The sequence below is a fragment of the Pan paniscus genome, chromosome 19, assembly GCF_029289425.2.
Source record: "Pan paniscus chromosome 19, NHGRI_mPanPan1-v2.0_pri, whole genome shotgun sequence".
NCBI lineage: Eukaryota > Metazoa > Chordata > Mammalia > Primates > Hominidae > Pan > Pan paniscus.
The window spans coordinates 17897978-17911488 of NC_073268.2; positions in this window are offsets into that span (position 1 = coordinate 17897978).

The following is a 13511-nucleotide window of genomic DNA, read 5'->3' on the forward strand; positions in this document are numbered from 1 at the left end:
CACCACGACACCTGGCTCATTTTTTATTTTTTATTTTTGTAGAGTCAGGGTATTGCTATGTTGCCCAGGCTAATCTCAAACTCCTGGCCTCAAGCAATCCTCCCACCTCAGCCTCCCAAAGCACTGAGATTATAAGCGTGAGTCACCTCACCCAGCCCTCTAGCCTTTTTTTTTTTTTTTTTTTTTTTTGAGATAGAGTTTCGCTCTTGTTGCCCAGGCTGGAGTGCAGTGGCGCGATCTCGACTCACCGCAACCTCCACCTCCCAGGTCCAAGCGATTCTCCTGCCTTAGCCTCCTGAGTAGCTGGGACTACAGGCATGTGCCACCACGCCCAGCTAATTTTTGTATATTTAGTAGAGACGGGGTTTCCATGTTGGTCAGGCTGGTCTCAAACTCCCGACCTCAGGTGATCCGCCCACTGTGGGCTCCCAAAGTGTTGGGATTACAGGCTTGAGCCACCGCATCTGGCCCTCTCTAGCATTTTTTTTTTTTTTTTTGAGACGGAGTCTCGCTCTGTCACCCAGGCTGGAGTGCAGTGGCGCAGTCTTGGCTCACTGCAAGCTCCCAGGGTTCACGCCATTCTCCTGCCTCAGCCTCCCGAGTAGCTGCGACTACAGGCGCTCCCCACGACGCCTGGCTAATTTTTTTTGTATTTTTAGTAGAGACGGTTTCACCATGTTAGCCAGGATGGTTTTGGTCTCTTGACCTCGTGATCTGCCCACCTCGGCCTCCCAAAGTGTTGAGATTACAGGCGTGAGCCACCGCGCCCAGCCTAGCATTTTTAAATATAAAGTCTACTGTAGGCTAATATCAAGGTCCAGGTTTTACAGAGGAAACTTTATTATTAATCATCCAGATCTGTTGTAGTATAGTCCTTTGTTAGGGCTTTGATCTATGTGCTGCTTCTCTTCTGCCACTGAAATTGGAATATATTTTCCCTCTTTGAGTGACTAGGATTTGCTTTAAAGTAGAAAGTTATAAATCTTCAATTTTCTTTCAGTTCTTGCATTTTTATTAACTTCCTCTATTGCAAGCATTCTTTTTTTTTTGGAGACAAGGTTTTGCTCTGTTATTCAGGCTGGAATGCAGTGGCACGATCACAGCTCACTGCATCTTCTACCTCCCAAGTTCAAGCGATCCTCCTGCCTTAGCCTCGCAAGTAGTTGGGACTACAGGCATGCCCCACCACTCCCAGCTAATTTTTTGTGTTTTTGTAGAGATGGGGTATTGCCATATTGCTCAGGCTGGTCTCAGACTCATGGGCTCAAGCAGTTCGCCCGCCCCAGCCTCAAGCATCCTTTTAATATTCAACACTCTTAGGAAAAATGTAGGCCAGACGTTGTGGCTCACACCTGTAATCCCAGCACTTTGGGTGGCCGAGATGTGCGGATGAGCCCGAGTTAGAGACCAGCCTGGGCAGCATAATAAGACCCCGTCTGTATTAAAAAAGGAGAGAGAGAGAGAAAAATGGGCCGGGCGCAGTGGCTCACACCTGTAATCCCAGCACTTTGGGAGGCCAAGGCAGGTGGATCACGAGGTCAGGAGATCCAGGTCATCCTGGCCACCATGGTGAAACCCCGTCTCTACTAAAAATACAAAAATTAGCCAGGTGTGGTGGCGTGCGCCTGCAGTCCCAGCTACTCAGTAGGCTGAGGTAGGAGAATCACTTGAACCTGGGAGATGAAGGTTGCAGTGAGCCGAGATCGCACCATTGCACTCCAGCCTGTGTGACAGGGCGAGACTCCATCTCAAAAAAAAAAAAAATAGAAAAGAAAAGAAGAAAGAGAAATGTAGGCTGGGCACCGTGCCTGCAATGTTAGCACTTTCGGAGGCTAAGGGTGATGGATCACTTGAGCCAAGGAGTTCAAGACCAGCCTGGGTAACATAGTGAGACCCCCATCTCTACAAAAAATGGGTAAAAATTAACCAGGCATGGTGGAGTGCACCTCTGGTCCCAGCTACTTGGGAGGCTGAGGTGAGAGGATCACTTGAGCCTCAGAGGTTGAAGCTGCAGTGAGCCATGATGGCACTGCTGTACCCAGCCTGGGTGGCAGAGTAAGACCCTGTCTCAAAGGAAAAAAGAAAAATGTATTTATGGCCGGGAGCGTGGCTCACGCCTGTAATCCCAGCACTTTGGGAGGCCAAGGCAGGCGGATCATGAGGTCAGGAGATCAAGACCATCCTGGCTAACACAGTGAAACCCTGTCTCTACTAAAAAAAAAAAAAAAAAAAAAAAAAATACAAAAAATTAGCTGGGCGTGGTGGCGGGCGTCTGTAGCCCCAGCTACTTGGGAGGCTGAGGCAGGAGAATGGCATGAATCCAGGAGGCGGAGCTTGTAGTGAGCCGAGATCGCGCCACTGCACTCCAGCCTGGATGACAAAGCGAGACTCCGTTTCAGAAAAAAAAGGAAAAAAAAAAAAAAAAAGAAAAATGTATTTATGACACTTGCTAAAGATCATAAGACACAATAGGGGGGCATGGACATAGGTATAGGGCCTACTGCAATGGGGTCTTGCAGTAGGGGAGAGAGATAGGACTCTGATTTTAACAGGGACAAGTGAAGGTGTATATCCAAGGAACAGAATGGGGTCAGTTGATGGAAAATTACTAAGAGAAAACATCAAAGATAAGGGGTTTCTGGCTAAACTGACTTGATAGGATTATTGCTGGAAGCTGACTACATTGATAAGATATCAAAGATGGGAGATTTTTTCTAAAATGATTTAGCAGGATTTTTTTTTCAAACTATATTCTACAAGGACAGAGAGGGAAGCCCAAGGTCAGGCCTAATCAGAAAGGACTCAGAGGGTCCTGCCCAAAGTTTTGGTCAAAGGAGAGAATCTTGTCAACATCATCAACATAGAATTTTCAATTGAGAGTAAAAGCTGTACTTGAATCCCAAACAAATTCAGGGAAAGAAAAAGCTGTATTTGAAAATTCAAGGCCTTGAAAATGCAGAATTCAGTTTGAATAAGAAAGGGAATAATAGACCCAGTGCTTTGGGAGACTGAAGCAGGAGGATCCTTTGAGGCCAGGAGTTCAAGACCAGCCTGGGCAAGGTAGGGATACCCCGTCTCTACAAAAAAAAAAAAAGAAAAATTTGCTGGGCATGGTGGCATGTGACTTTAATCCCAGCGACTTGGGAGGCTAAAGTGGGAGAATCATCTGAGCCCAGGGAGGCTGTGGCTGCAGTGAGCCATGATTGCACCACTGCACTCCAGCCTGGGTGACAGAGCCAGCACTTTGGGAGGCCAAGGTGGGTAGATTGCGAGGTAAGGAGTTCAAGACCAGCCTGGCCAAGATGATGAAACCCCACTCTACTAAAAATACAAAAATTAGCCAGGGATGGTGGCGGGCACCTGTATTCCCAGCTACTCGGGAGGCTGAGGCAGAGAATTGCTTGAACCCAGGAGGCAGAGGTTGCAGTGAGCCGAGAAAAAAAAAAAGAATAGATTTGCTGTGACCAATTTCGATATTATTTATTTTTAGCCAAATGTATTGACCAAGAATGACCAGTTTAGATAAATCATGGTCCTGTGATGGAACACAAATAAACTGGAATTTTATTAGCAAAGGAGAAGGGGAATGGCTATTGAATGTTGATGTTGTGTTCAATTTAGTGAGGGTTTTTTGCTTTGTTTTTTGAGACAGGGTCTCAGGGTCTTGCTCTGTCTCCCAGGCTGGAGTGCAGTGCAGTGGCATGATCATAACACTGTAGCCTTGAATTCTTCAGACTCAAGTGACCTTCCCACCTCAGCCTCCCAAGTGGCTAGGACTGCAGACATGCACTGCCACACCCGGCTCATTTTTAAATTTTTTGTAGAGATGGGATCTCATTATGCTGCCCCAGCTGGTCTCAAACTCCTGGGCTCAAGCAATCCTCCCACCTTAGCCTCCCAATGCACTGGGATTACAGGTGCAAGCCACTACACCCGGCCTGAACTTTCTTATTCTAAGGATTTGCAGAGTTTCTGTTTAAGCCATTATCTTCAAATAATGATGTTAATTTCTTTTTAATTCTTATATAGAATACCTTATTTCTTCTTTATTTATTGCCATGCCAGGATCACCAATACTATATTGAGCAGTAGCAGCATAAAAACTAGTATTTATTGTCTTACTCTCAATATTAAAAAGATGCTTCTCAATTTTCTCAAACTTGACATTTACTTTCCACTCAATGACACAATCTAAAGCCACTAATGTACAGTATGTTACACTCTGTCACCCAGGCTGGAGTGCAGTGGCGTGATCTTGGCTCACTGCAGCCTCTACCTCTCTGGCTCAAGCAACCCTCCCACCTCAGCCTCCTGAGTAGCTGGGACCACAGGTGCACGCCATCATGACTGGCTAATTTTGTTTATTTTTTATTTTATTTTATTATTATTATTTTTGAGACAGAGTCTTGCCCTGTCACCCAGGCTGGAGTGCAGTGGTACGATCTCGGCTCACTACAACCTCTGCCTCCTGGGTTCAAGCGATTCTCCTACCCCAGCCTCCCGAGTAGCTGGGATTACAGGCGCGTGCCTCCATGCCCAGCTAATTTTTGCAGTTTTAGTAGAGACGGGGTTTCACCATGTTGGTCAGGCTGGTCTCAAACTTCTGACCTCGTGATCCACCCGCCTCGGCCTCCCAAAGTGCTGGGATTACAGGCATGAGCTACCGCACCTGGCTGTTTATTTTTTATAACGACAAAGTCACACTGTGTTGCCCAGGCTGGTCTTGAACTTCTGCCTTAGCCTCCCAAAGTGCTGGAATTACAGGCATGAGCCACTGCACCCAGCCCAATACATTACCTTTGCTAATCTTGTGGCCATTCCCAACACTCAGCTCCACTTATAACTATCATTTATAACCATTGATAATACCACAAGATCACAAGATACCTCCTTTTTTTTTTTTTCTTGAGATGGAGTCTTGTTCTGTGGCCCAGGCTGGAGTACAGTGGGACAATCTCAGCTCACTGCAACCTCTGCCTACTAGGTTTAAGTGATTCTTCTGCCTCAGCCTCCCAAGTAGCTGGGACTACAGGCAGGTGCCACCATGCCCAACTAATTATTATTTTTTGTTTGTTTGGTTGGTTGGTTGGTTTTTTTTTTTTTTGAGACAAAGTCTCATTCTTTTTTTTTTTTTAATTTATTTTTTTATTGATAATTCTTGGGTGTTTCTCACAGAGGGGGATTTGGCAGGGTCATGGGACAATAGTGGAGGGAAGGTCAGCAGATAAACAAGTGAACAAAGGTCTCTGGTTTTCCTAGGCAGAGGACCCTGCGGCCTTCCGCAGTGTTTGTGTCCCTGGTTACTTGAGATTAGGGAGTGGTGATGACTCTTGACGAGCATGCTGCCTTCAAGCATCTGTTTAACAAAGCACATCTTGCACCGCCCTTAATCCATTTAACCCTGAGTGGACACAGCACATGTTTCAGAGAGCACAGGGTTGGGGGTAAGGTCACAGATCAACAGGATCCCAAAGCAGAAGAATTTTTCTTAGTACAGAACAAAATGAAAAGTCTCCTATGCCTACTTCTTTCTACACAGACACGGCAACCATCCGATTTCTCAATCTTTTCCCCACCTTTCCCGCCTTTCTATTCCACAAAGCCGCCATTGTCATCCTGGCCCGTTCTCAATGAGCTGTTGGGCACACCTCCCAGACGGGGTGGTGGCCGGGCAGAGGGGCTCCTCACTTCCCAGTAGGGGCGGCCGGGCAGAGGCGCCCCTCACCTCCCGGACGGGGCGGCTGGCCGGGCGGGGGGCTGATCCCCCCACCTCCCTCCCGGACGGGGCGGCTGGCCGGGCTGGGGGCTGAGCCCCCCACCTCCCTCCCGGACGGGTTGGCTGGCCGGGCAGAGGGGCTCCTCACTTCCCATTAGGGGTGGCCGGGCAGAGGCACCCCTCACCTCCCGGACGGGGCGGCTGGCCGGGCGGGGGGCTGACCCCCCCACCTCCCTCCCGGACGGGGTGGCTGGCCAGGCAGAGGGGCTCCTCACTACCCAGTAGGGGCGGCCGCGCAGAGGTGCCCCTCACCTCCTGGACGGGGCGGCTGGCCGGGCGGGGGGCTGACCCCCCCCACCTCCCTCCCGGACGGGGCGGCTGGCCAGGCGGGGGGCTGACCCCCCCACCTCCCTCCCGGACAGGGTGGCTGCCGGGCGGAGACGCTCCTCACTTCCCAGATGGGGCGGCTGCTGGGCGGAGGGGCTCCTCACTTCTCAGACAGGGTGGTTGCCAGGCAGAGGGTCTCCTCACTTCTCAGACGGGGCGGCCGGGCAGAGACGCTCCTCACCTCCCAGACGGGGTCGCAGCCGGGCAGAGGCGCTCCTCACATCCCAGATGGGGCGGTGGGGCAGAGGCGCTCCCCACATCTCAGACGATGGGCGGCCGGGCAGAGACGCTCCTCACTTCCTAGATGTGATGGCGGCCGGGAAGAGGCGCTCCTCACTTCCTAGATGGGATGGCGGCCGGGCGGAGACGCTCCTCACTTTCCAGACTGGGCAGCCAGGCAGAGGGGCTCCTCACATCCCAGACGATGGGCGGCCAGGCAGAGACGCTCCTCACTTCCCAGACGGGGTGGCGGCCGGGCAGAGGCGGCAATCTCGGCACTTTGGGAGGCCAAGGCAGGCGGCTGGGAGGTGGAGGTTGTAGCAAGCCGGGATCACGCCACTGCACTCCAACCTGGGCACCATTGAGCACTGAGTGAACGAGACTCCATCTGCAATCCCGGCACCTTGGGAGGCCGAGGCTGGCAGATCACTCGTGGTTAGGGGCTGGAGACCGGCCCGGCCAACACAGCGAAACCCCGTCTCCACCAAAACCAGTCAGGTGTGGCGGCGCGTGCCTCTCGGCAGGCTGAGGCAGGAGAATCAGGCAGGGAGGTTGCAGTGAGCCGAGATGGCAACAGTACAGTCCAGCTTCGGGTCCGCATGAGAGGGAGACCGTGGAAAGAGAGGGAGACCGTGGGGAGAGGGAGAGGAAGAGGGAGAGGACAAAGTCTCATTCTTGTCGCCCAGGCTGGAGTGCAATGGCACGATCTCAGCTTACTGCAACCTCCGCCTCCCAGGTTTCAAGCAATTCTCCTGCCTCAGAATGCTGAGTAGCTGGGATTACAGGTGCGTGCCACCATGCCCGGCTAATTTTTGCATTTTTAGTAGAGACAGGGTTTCACCACGTTGGCCAGACTGGTCATGATCTCCTGACCTCAGGTGATCTGCCCGCCTCAGCCTCCCAAAGTGCTGGTTTACAGGCATGAGCCACCACACCCAGCCAAGATACGTCCTTTCTATTGCTAGTTTTCAATGGTTTTCATCATGACTAGATACTGAAATGTATCTGTGTATTAAGAAAAGCATACAGGCCAGACATGGTGGCTCACGCCTGTAATCCCAGCACTTTGGAAGGCCGAGGCAGGTGGATCACCTGAGGTCAGGAGTTTGAGACCAGCCTGGCCAACATGGCGAAACCCCATCTCTACTAAAAATACAGAAATTAGCCCGGCGTGGTGGCGTGTGCCTGTAATTCCAGCTACTCAGGAGGCTGAAGCTGGAGAATCACTGGAACCCGGGAGGCAGAGGCTGCAGTGAGCCAAAATTGCGGCACTGCACTCCAGCCTAGGTGACAGAGACTCCATCTCAAAAAAAAAGAAAAGAAAAAGAAAACAAAAAAGAAAAGCATGCAGAGACTTCTGGGGCCGGAGAACAATAGCGGTAACCTCACTGTAAATCTGTCCCTCACTCTCCCAAAACAACCATAAAATCAAGTAGGACAAATAAAAATTACACAGGGCAGAATACTGCAACTTCAAATTACCTGTAAGTAGAAGAAAAGGTTTGCAACAGGGATCCTGCCACCACCATAAGCCTGTGGGTGTGTAGAGTGAGGAAAGGGAGGTTAAAACATTATATGGACAAAGCAGAATGGAGTTTAGGACTTAGAGGAAGCACAGACACAATCTCCAGGGGGGAAAATGTGACATAACAAGTGTAAAATACTGAGCACAGGTTAGTACTTGGTAGATCACAGCCCTGTCTTTGGGACACAGCCTTAAAAATGTGTGGTACCAGGAGTGGCAGCCTCATAGAAAGCGTTTCTGGGAGAGAATCAGTTATAAGGAAGGGTGGTGAAAGGAAAAGAGGGAATTGAAAAAAAAGAGAAGAGAAAATGCCAAGTTTTTCCCCCACCCCATCAACAAATATCTTTAAATTGCACAAAAGAGGGCAGAACTGACAAGGCCACTCAAGAATTTTATGAATTGGGCCGGGCGCGGTGGCTCACGCCTGTAATCCCAGCACTTTGGGAGGCCGAGGCGGGCGGACCACGAGGTCAGGAGATCAACCCCGTCTCTACTAAAAATACAAAAAAAAATTAGCTGGGTGTGGTGGCAGGCTGAGGCAAGAGAATGGTGTGAACCCAGGAGGCGGAGCTTGCAGTGAGCCGAGATCGGGCCACTGCACTCCAGCCTGGGTGACAGAGCGAGACTCCGTCTCAAAAAAAAAAAAAAAGAATTTTATGAATTGAATGATTTGGAATAAAGTAGCCAACATCCATACAAAATTATTGCAAAAGTCAGGAAATTAAAGTTTTTTCTGCTGTTGAAAAGCCTCCCCAAAAACCTACAAAGCTAAAGGAAAAGAAAAATGTCTTTCAAAAAGCATGTGAGAAAGTGAAAAGTCACCTTAAATTAGAAAAAAAATAGAAAGGAAAAATGAGGCCAGGCGTAGTGACTCACGCCTTGTAATCTTAGCACTTTGGGAGGCAGGAAGATCGCCGAAGCCCAGGAGTTCGAGACCAGCCTGGCCAACATGGCAAAACTCTGTCTCTACTGAAAGTACAAAAACTAGCTGGGCATGGTAGTGTGCGCCTGTAATTCCAGCTGCTTGGGAGGCTGAGGTGGAAGGATGGCTTGAGCTCAGGAGGTGGAGGTTGCCTTGAACCGAGATTGTGCCACTGCACTGCAGCCTGGACAGCAGAATGAGACTCCATCTCAGAAGCAAAAAAACAAAACAACAAAACAACCAAACAAAAAAAAACCCACATATGCATCTATGCTTCTATTGAGCAATCCTACTTCTAGGAATTGACCCTGAACATACACCTCAACAACATGAAAATACATATGTGTAGGTTTATTCATTACTGATTATCTGTAATTGCAAAATCTTGCAAACTACTCAAAAGTCCAAGCAGAGGAGGTTGGTTGGATACACTGTGGTAAACACACGCATGTGGCGTACTACATAGCCAAAACATTTACTAGGGGAACTGTGGGGCTTCAGAAGCCAGGGTCTTAGTATAGCCTTTTTTTCTGTTTTTTATTTTTCTTTTCTTTCTTTTTTTTTTTAGAGAATCTCACACTGTCGCCCAGGCTGAAGTGCAGTGGCTCAATCTCGGCTCAGTGCAACTGCAACCTTTGCCTCCCAGGTTCAAGCGATTCTCCTGCCTCGGCCTCCTGAGTAGCTGGGATTATAGGCACCCAACACCACGCCTGGCTAATTTTTTTTATTTCTAGCAGAGACGGGGTTCTCCCATGGCCAGGCTGGTCTCGAACTCCTGACCTTAGGTGATCCACCTGCCTTGGCCTCCCAAGGTGCTGGGATTACAAAGTGTGAGCCACTATGTCTGGCCAGAATATATCTTTATGAGACATTCCATAGGCTTTCTTACAAATACAAATAACTTGTTTACTCGATTTCCAGGTAAAAACATTTTTTATCTTTTAGAAACATTTTCAAAAAATACATTAAACAAGTTTTACAGCTGTCTTGAACTGGGGAGGTGGAGGTCGCAGTGAGCCAAAATCGTGCCATTGCACTCCAGCCTGGTCAACAGAGCAGGACTCCATATCAAATAAAAACAAAAAACAATATATATCACTATTTGTCAACCACCAAAGTTATAATTGTTTCAGGCCAGAATAATCATTACTAAAATTAATAAGCAAAAATGTGATTAAAAACAATATTTGTATGTAGTCTCAAAAGTGCCTCCCCAGGCCGGGCACGGTGGCTTACACCTATAATCCCAGCACTTTGGGAGGCTGAGGTGGGCGGATCACCTGAGGTCGGGAGTTCGAGACCAGTCTAACCAACATGGAGAAACCCCCGTCTCTACTAAAAATACAAAATTAGCTGGGCATGGTGGCCCATGCCTGTAATCCCAGCTACTTGAGAGGCTGAGGCAGGAGAACTGCTTGAACCCGGGAGGCGGAGGTTGCGGTGAGCCGAGATGGAGCCATTACACTCCAGCCTGGGCAACAAGAGCGAAACTCTGTCTCAAAAAAAAAAAAAAAGTTCCTCCCCACAAAATGGTTATTATTTTTCCTAGTAATATATATGGAGAAGTACACAGCATCACTTCTGGATATTCCTGCCAAAAATTTTTCCTAGTAATATATATGGAGAAGTACACAGCATCACTTCTGGATATTCCTGCCAAAAATTTTTCCTAGTAATATATATGGAGAAATACACAGCATCACTTCTGGATATTCCTGCCAAAAATGCATAACCTGAATCTAATTATGAGGAAATACTATGCAAACTCATACTGAGGGACATTGTACATAATAAGTGGTCTGTAACCTTCAAAAGTGTCATCAAGGTTATGAAAATCAGACAGACCAAAAAACTATTGCATATTAAAAGTGACTACATTGACAAGTAAATGCAATGTGTGATGCTGAATTGGATCTTGAGACAGAAATTTTTTAAAATTTTTTCTTCTCCTATAAAGGACATTACTGAGACAGTTGGCAAAATTTGCATAGTGTCTAGATTAAATAATAGTACTCTGTCAAAGTTAATTTCTTGATTTTGATAACTGTACTGTGATATAAGAAAATAGGCTTACTTTTAGAAAGTACGAGTAATGGGCTGGGTGCAGTGGCTCATGCCTGTAATCCCAGCACTTTGGGAGGCTGAGGTGGGTGGATCACAAGGTCAGGAGTTCGAGACCAGCCTGGCCAACATAGTGAAACCCCGTCTCTACTAAAAACACAAAAATTAGCTGGGCATGGTGGCACATACCTGTATTCCCAGCTACTGGGGAGGCTCAGGCAGGAGAATTGCTTGAACCCGGGAGGTGCAGTTTGCAGTGAGCTGAGATCTTGCCACTGCACTCCAGCTTGGGCAACAGAGTGAGACTTCGTCTCAAAAAAAAAAAAAAAAAGAAAAAAGAAAGAAAGTACGAGGAGTAATGAGGGACAGGGGAATTGTGCATGCAATTTATTCAATGATAGTTTTGGGGAAAAATGTGTGTGGGGAGTGAGGGGAGAGACAAAAATTAAAAAGCAAACGGTAAAATGTTAACATTTGAGGAATCTCAATGAAGAGTAGATGGATTCTTTGTATTATTTTTGCAACTTTTCTGAAATTATTTCAAAATAAATGTTAAAATAATAAAGTATACTCATGTAACTCTTGACCAGGCATGGTGGCTCACACTTGTAATCCCAGCCTATACATACATATATATATACACACACACACATATATACATATATATAGTTATATAACTCTTTCAAGGGACAATACTAAAACCATGCTTAGGAATACATACACAGTCAATATAAGTATAAAGACAAGCAAGAAAAGTATTTACTATAAAAGTCAGAAGAAGGCTGGGCACAGTGGCTCACACCTGTAATCCCAGCAATCTGGGAGGCTGAGGCTGACAGATCACTTGAGGTAACGAGTTCAAGACCAGCCTGGCCAACGTGGCGAAATCCCGTCTCTACTAAAAATAAAAAAAGGGCTACCCTCTTTGGGTCCCCTCCCTTTGCATGGGAGCTCTGTTTTCACTCTATTAAATCTTGCAACTGTACTATCTTCTGGTCCGTGTTTGTTACGGCTGGAGCTGAGCTTTTGCTTGCCGTCCACCAGTGCTGTTTGCCGCCATCGCAGACCCGTCACTGACTTCCATTCCTCCGGATCCAGCAGGGTGTCCACTGTGCTCCTGATCCAGTGAGGTGCCCATTGCCGCTCCCGATTGGGCTAGAGGCTTGCCATTGTTCGTAAACGGCTAAGTGCTGGGTTCGTCCTAATCGAGCTGAACACTAATCACTGGGTTCCACGATTCTCTTCCGTGACCCACGGCTTCTGATAGAGCTATAACACTCACCGCATGGCCCAAGATTCCATTCCTCGGACTCCATGAGGCCAAGAACCCCAGGTCAGAGAACACGAGGCTTGCCACCATCTTGGAAGCAGCCCGCCACCATCTTGGGAGCTCCCGGTAACAGGAGTGGCGATCCTGGGTTCATAAGGTGGGCCAATGTGATAACGAGGCTCCTTATCAGAGGGAGGCAGTGGGATCAACAGTCAGGAGTGGAAGATGTGATGAAGGAAGTAAAAGGTGGGAGTGAAGCAAGGAAGCAGCCATGAGCCAAGGAATGCAGGTGGCCTCAGAACCTCCAGAAAGGACCAGTTCTACTGACACGTTGACTTTAGCCCAATGAGACTGATTTTGGACTTCTGACCTCCAGAACTATATAAAGAAGATGACAATTAGCGTGTGGGGGGTCCACAAGACATTGTGATGTTAAATGTGGGTCCTTCTTCTTGACAAGGAATACCCACCTACCTACTGAGAGACCTCCAAACAGAGACATCAACATAGAAACCTCAGCAGAGATAACCAGATCTCCATATGCAAACCCATGCAAAAAGAAGCCTAGAGAAACAGACGCCTAGATGAAGAGGGGTGTGAGTATAAGCTTTGCAGATGGAGCTACCGCCGGGAAAGACTCAATGTGCTTCATTGGCTGATGCCCACTCCTCAAAAAACAAAACAAAACCAAAAACAACAAGTGGTGTACAGAGAAATGAGAATTGCCAAAAGGGAAAATTACTTGGTCTAGAATTATTTTGTGATTTTCCAACTACCTGCACCAGTGTCTGCCTGATAACGCATACTCAGTAGATAGTGAATGAATACATGTGACATAATCTGATGACCAGACTGTAGCTTGAGTTTAGAATAGTAATTCTGTCTGCCTTTTTCTGCTTTGTTTTTCGCCCCTGCCCCTTTGATCTTTGTATATTCCTGTCCTTTGGACACCCATCTCCATCAAAATGTCATAGAAAAATTCTGTGAAACTTGACTGCAGGGTCAAAGTGATGTCAAAGGGAGGTCTGGGGAGAGGCATGTGATAAAAATAGCCCAGCTGGGGTTCCCATCTGTTTCCCATGCCATAGCACTACACCCTGGGCAGTGTTTCTCATCAGTATCAGCTGGGTTGTTTGTCAAAAATTCCAATTCCCAGGCCACACCCCAAAGAATCTGATTCAGTGCTTCTGGGCTGGGGCACTCTAAGTAGTTCTGCAAAACGCAGCTTGAGAATCTCACTTGTAGATTAAGGAGAGTGAACAATCTTTTATCCTTAATCCTGAAATCTGAAGGGTACTGAAAACTGAAAACTGCTAGGTTTTCATAACTCATTTTGGTGGCAAAATCTGATCCATGAAGTGACATCACACTATAAATGATCCTTATTTATTGCACATAATGTGGACATTCA